General features: G+C 34.3%; 1 protein-coding gene across 2 annotated transcripts in view; it reads left to right on the top strand.

Annotated features, from left to right (window-relative positions):
• The window catches only part of Smc5 (structural maintenance of chromosomes 5), a gene marked incomplete in the record, with an annotated part of 106,109 nt that overhangs the window by 49,003 nt on the left and 51,106 nt on the right, over nucleotides 1-6,000 (top strand).

Below are 6,000 nucleotides of genomic sequence, written 5' to 3'. Positions count from 1 at the left end.
CCTTTTGCTCTTGATGCTTTGCTGTCTTCGGCTGTCATGAACAGTTGCCCCTCTGCCATGTGCCACCCCACCTTAGAGCCAGCTGAGTTCAGCCAGCTGAAACCTCCACAGATCATAAGCTAAATAAACCTTTCCTCCTCTAAATTTGAGTGTCGGGTATTTTGTCTCAGCAACAAGAGAAAGGTGACTAAGACAAAGGTCCCTAAGGCTAGATTTAGATTTTGTTTTGTTTTGTTTCAACTTTGCTAATTTGTCTAAATGAGGACAGGTCCCTCAACCAGCTCAAGTGGTCCTTTATTCTTTGGTACCTTGGAAAATTTTCTTACTTTCTTTGGCTTCCAATTATATGTCTGTCCTTTTAGATTGGGAGTAGCAGAAAATGAACGTAAAGGTGATAGATAATAAAAAGGCTAGATATAACAAATTGTAAAATGGATTCTAAAGTATTAAAGTATATTTGATTGTTGGAACTTGGAACTTCTTACACCCAGCAAGAGTTACTGATACGATGTCAGAACTCACTGAAGAGGTCAGTTACTTGGGTTACATGACTGTGAGACATGCGGCTTCCTTCTGTATCTCTTGACTTTATGTGTGTATTTTAAATTGTAAGATTTGTTCTTTGTAACCTTCCCTTATAATTGTATCTACAAGAGTACTATTTTGCATCCTTACAAAACATTTTTATAAATTTTGCTATTTTTATGTACTACCATATGGTAGTATATCTACCATTGCAGTGTTTTGCCCTCTAAATCACCTTGTTCTTTATTACTCAAAATATTTTAAAAGAGAGAGTGTAATTACCAAATTAGAAACTAAATAATTTACAAAACAAGACAATAAAAATGTTAGTTAAGGGCCAGGGATTTAGCTTAGTGGCATAGCACCTGCTTGACAGGCCTGAGGTCATGAGTTCAATTCTCAGTACTAAAAAATAAAAAATAAAAAAATAAAATAAATAAAAATAAACTCAGTTAATTCTAGATCTGAATTGGGGCTTACTGAAAGCAGATAACATGTTTGGAAAGAGACTAAGTACTGAAAGACATGCTAACACTATACTGCAACTTTGTCTTTACAATAATTGGAAATACTCAAATAGAATTGAAAATAACTTTTTACTCTATAATTTTGTTTTGTTTAATATAAACACCAAAATAATAGATGAAAACTTGGTGAATACCATATACTAGCATTAATGATAAACTACCTCATGGCAAGTGTTGTTTCACTCACACCTGCATTCCTCTATTGATGTTTATTTATTTTTTTTATTTTTTAATTTTTTTTGGTACTGGGAATCAAACTCAGGATCTCACCGTTGCCAGGCAGGCGCTGTGCCACTGAGCTAAATCCCCAGCCCCCTCTATTGATTTTTAAATAATTTCTTGTTTTGATAATAAATTCAAATTTAGAGAAGTTACAAGAGTAGTACATGGGCCAGGCCTGGTGGTGCATGACTATAATCCCAGCACTAGGTAGGCTGAGGCAGGAAGATTGCTGTGAGTTCAAGGCCAGCCTGAGCTGCATAGTGAAACCCTGTCTCAAAAAGACCAAAAAAAAAAAAAAAAAAAAAGTCGTACATGGAAATTCTGTATACCTGTTTCCCAGAAGCACTGATTATGTTCATTTTGTGCTGCTGGCTTTACTATTTCTCCACACAAGGTATAATTGGTCCTTTTATTACATAATACCTGGATTTATAAAAATTACTGTACTGTGCAGAATTGTGTAGTAAAAGCCCACAGGGCTTATGGAATATAACACTCAAAAATTTAATTAGTGATACATAAAAAAAGAAGAACTTAATAAAAACAGCGCAGTTTTACATGTTAAATTGTTAATACACAAAGCCAGTTGTGGTGGCACACACCTGTCGTCCTAGCACTCACAAGCCTGAGACACGAGGATTACTGCAAGTTCAAGGCCAGCTGGGAATACATAGGGAGACGCTGTTTCAGAAACAAAGATGAAGACACAAATACAGTAAATATGATGGTTTATTTTGAAACAGACCCCAAATTGGCTTGTGGAAGTGGACATTGGGTAAAGTGTTCCACTTGTGAGTTACGGTGTAATGGTAAACAAATTTGTTAGTTAAAATTTGGGGGAAAATTTAACTGCAGTGGCTATGGCTCATGGTGAACTGAGATAGTTGGTGAATGTGTGAGGGTGTTTGTTCACTCAGGAAAATTATACATCTTTTTTCAAAGTTTGGTTTGGTTGACTGTAATTTCCTCCTTTCATTTAAGGAAACCTTTTGTTTCTTTGTAGGTGGAACTGCATGTGAGCAAATGTGAAATTCATGTCATGCTCACATTTACTTCTAATATATGAGTCACGTGAAGCAAATTTGTTTTCAGAACAAACAGTATAGCACAACTGATCCTTTTTCTCCTTACAATTATTTATATGAATATACTTTGAGACTGTGTATATTCTGTTCCTCATGAAACTGCCAAGTACTTCAAGAACCATTAATGAGGGGCTAGAGCTGTAGTTCAGTGGTAGAACACCTACCTAGCATGTACAAGGCCTTGAGTTCAACAGTATTGTCTCATGGTGCGTCCATTTTCCTACAGATAACTCAAATTATCTTTCTTTATGGTTAGAGTAGGACTGCATTGTGTATAAAGATCACATTTTCTTTATCCATTCATCCCTTGATGGTCATATAGGCCACTTCCAAAGTTTATCTATTGTGAGTCATGCTATATAAACGTGAGTGTACATGTATCACCCTAATATGATGTCTTTAACTCTTTCAGGAAGATACCTAGGAGGGTAATAGCTGGGTCAAATGGCATTAGTTTTAGTTTTTTGAGGAATCTCTGTACTGATTTCCATAATGGTTGTACTAGTTTACACTCCCACCAACAAGGTAAAAGGGTTCCTTTTTTCCCCCCGCAGCCTCACTGGCATTTGTTGTTACCTGAATTTTTGATGATGACCATTCTGTCTGGAGTAAGATCGATTAAATTTCAGTTGTGTTTTAATTTGGATTTCTTTACTAGCCAGAGATGTTGAACATTTTTTCATGTACTTATTGGCCCTTTGTATTTTGTCTTCTGAGAAGTATCTTTGTTTCGGTTGCTCATTTTTGATTGGGTCTTTTATTTAGGGGGCCTAATTTTTTTGAGTTCTTTGCATTTTCTAGATTTTAGTTCTATATCTGAGGAATATCTAGCAAAAATTTACCCATTCTGTAGGTTGTCTGTATCTTCATTCTGTTGGTCGTACCTTTTGCTGCGCAGAGGCTCTTTAATTTGATATGATCCCATTTATTGATTCTTGGTGTTATCTCCTGTGCAGCTGAGGTTCTGTTCAGAAAGTCTTGCCTTTGCCTATGTCGTCAAGAGTTTTGCCTATTTTATCTTCCAGCAAATTTTCTGTTTTAATATTTAGATCTTTGATCTGTTTTGATTGTAGTTTAGTACATGGTGAGACATTTGGCTCTAGATTCTTCTGCATGTGGATAGCCAGTTTTCACAGCACGATTTGTTAGAGACTATCTTCCTTCCAGTGTAAGTCTTTGGCCTCTTTGTCAAAGATCAGGCAGCTGAATGTGCTTGGAGTTTCTGCATCCTGCATTTTGTTCTATTGATCTTGATTTTGTGTCAATACTGTGCTGTTTTTATCATTAGAACTTTGTAATACGACTTCAAGTCCAGAATTGTTATACCTCCTGCCTTGCTCTTGCGGCCCGGTATTAGTTTTGCTTTTCTAGATCTCTCCTGATTTCATTTGAATTTTAGGGTGGTTTCCTGTAGTTCTCATAGTGATAGAAACTATTGTGAGGGAAACTATTAGTGTTTCAATTGGGATTGCATTAAATCTGTGTATCAGTTTTGGAAGCGTGGCCATTTTGACTATATTGGTTTTGTGTATCCAGGAAGAAGATATCTTTCCATTTTTTGATGTCCTCTTTGATATCTTTTTTTAGAGTACTGTAGTTTTCATTGTAGAGGTCTTTTACATACTTAGGTTAGTTCCTGGGTATTTAATTTTTCTTGATTGTAAAAGATACTTGATTTGTTTTCTTAAGCTTAGAGCAGTGCTAACAAACCTTTTAGAGCTTTCAGTGAAACAAGCAGCCCACCGCAGCACACATGCTATACCTTTGCCATCATTGGCCTGGAGAGTTCTGAAAGCGGTTTTTATTTATTTTTTAAAATTTTTAACTTAATTTTTAAAAATAAATGTATTTTAGGTATACATAATGATCACATTCATTATAAGGAATTTATACCTGTACATGATACAACTTGATTCTTTTTTTCCCCATTCCTCTACCTTCCCTTTAATCCTACTTCTTCTTACCTACAAAAGCTTTGTTTCCATTGTTTTCTTCTTTTCTCATTTTTTTTCTTTTTCTTTCTTTCCTTTCCTCCTCCTGCCTCCTTAGTTCCTCTTCTCATTTGAACATTTTCTTCCTATTTCACAATATCTATAATATATTTTGGTCCTTATTTACACTTTTGGTTTCTCATAACAGAGAAACAACACGGTATTTACATGTATCCAATTTATATGAAAGCACTTTTTAAAATTGCTGATAGGCACCACCATGAAATTCCTCCATTCCAAATTTCCACTGTGCCTTTCCTTCATATCTCTCAACATTGTTTTTTTAGTGTATAAATTTACACATCTTTTGTTAAATGTACAATTGAATGTGTAATTTTAAAAATGCACATTAAAAATGCACCTTGTGTTTACTACTAGAAATTAATTTCTAAAATTTGTTATATTCTTGCTGGCTTATAGACGTACAGTTAATACTTTTTATTTTGGCCTTATATCCTGTGACATTGTTGAATTCAAGCACTGAATTTTAGTAGTTGCTTAATAGAGTCCATCTGTATCTACTGAAATGACTATGTTGCTTTTATACTTTAATATGATAAATTAGATTGCTGAGATTTTTTTTGTCATATCAGTCTGACATTCCTTATAAACTCTGATTCATATAACACATTCATATAACACATTCATATATTGCTGGATTCTGTTTGTGGTCATGGGAAGTAGTAGTATGTGGTCTTTGTAACATTTTTGTCACGTTTAGGTATCAGGCTTATGTAGTATAAAATGATTTATAATTTTGATATTATTGCTTCTTTACCTATTTTAAGGAATTTACTGGTGAAGACATCTGAGTCTGGAGTTTTCTTTAGAATTTTTTTTTTCATAGCATATTCAGTTTCAGTAATAGGTGTACATTCACTACAAATTTTCTGTTATATTGTTTCATTAAATTTGTTTGTTTTGGTACTAGGAATCAAACTCAGGACCTTGTGCTTGCCAAGCAGACACTTATGCCATTGAGCTATATCCCCAGTCCCCATCAAATTTGTTTTTAAGGAGTATTTCTAGTTCATCTAAATGTTTTTGGCAAGTTTTTCATAGTATTATCTTTCTAATGTTTCTAGGATCTTTCAGTATTAAGCTCATCTGTGAATTTTTCATTTCATGTACTATATATTTTGGTTCTAGAATTCCAGCTTCTCATTTTATTCTTTCTTTTTGCTTTTGAGATTCTCCCTGTATGTGTTCATTATGATGCAGTTTTCTTGAGCATACTTGATAACCACTTTAAAGTTCCTACCACTTAATTCCAACATTTAAGTCTTTGTGATGTGGTATCTTTTGTCTTCACTGCTTTTTCTGTTGACTATGGAGGCATTTTATTCATCTTATAGCTAGTAGTTATTTACTGTATACTGTAATCATGGCTAATACATTGTGGAAAGTGGATTTAGTTATCTCCTTCTAAGAAGACTAGAAAGTTGTTAAATTAGCTGGATTTAAACTTTAAACTCTGTATCTTTGCAATGGATAGCAATTGGAGGCTCTATTTCATTTTTTTGTTGCCTTTGTTTGTTGCTTTCTTTCAGCCTCTTGGAGAGTCAGCCAAACTACTCTCCAAAAATTTTCTTTATAGAGGATTTAAATAAGAATTTGTAAGCGATTTTGAGACTTACACTTCGCCACTCC

The sequence above is a fragment of the Chinchilla lanigera genome, unplaced genomic scaffold, assembly GCF_000276665.1.
Source record: "Chinchilla lanigera isolate Chin_1 unplaced genomic scaffold, ChiLan1.0 scaffold00033, whole genome shotgun sequence".
In the NCBI taxonomy this organism is placed as follows: Eukaryota; Metazoa; Chordata; class Mammalia; order Rodentia; family Chinchillidae; genus Chinchilla; species Chinchilla lanigera.
Note: the sequence above shows the minus strand (reverse complement) of the source record. Positions and strands in the feature narration are given on the sequence as shown.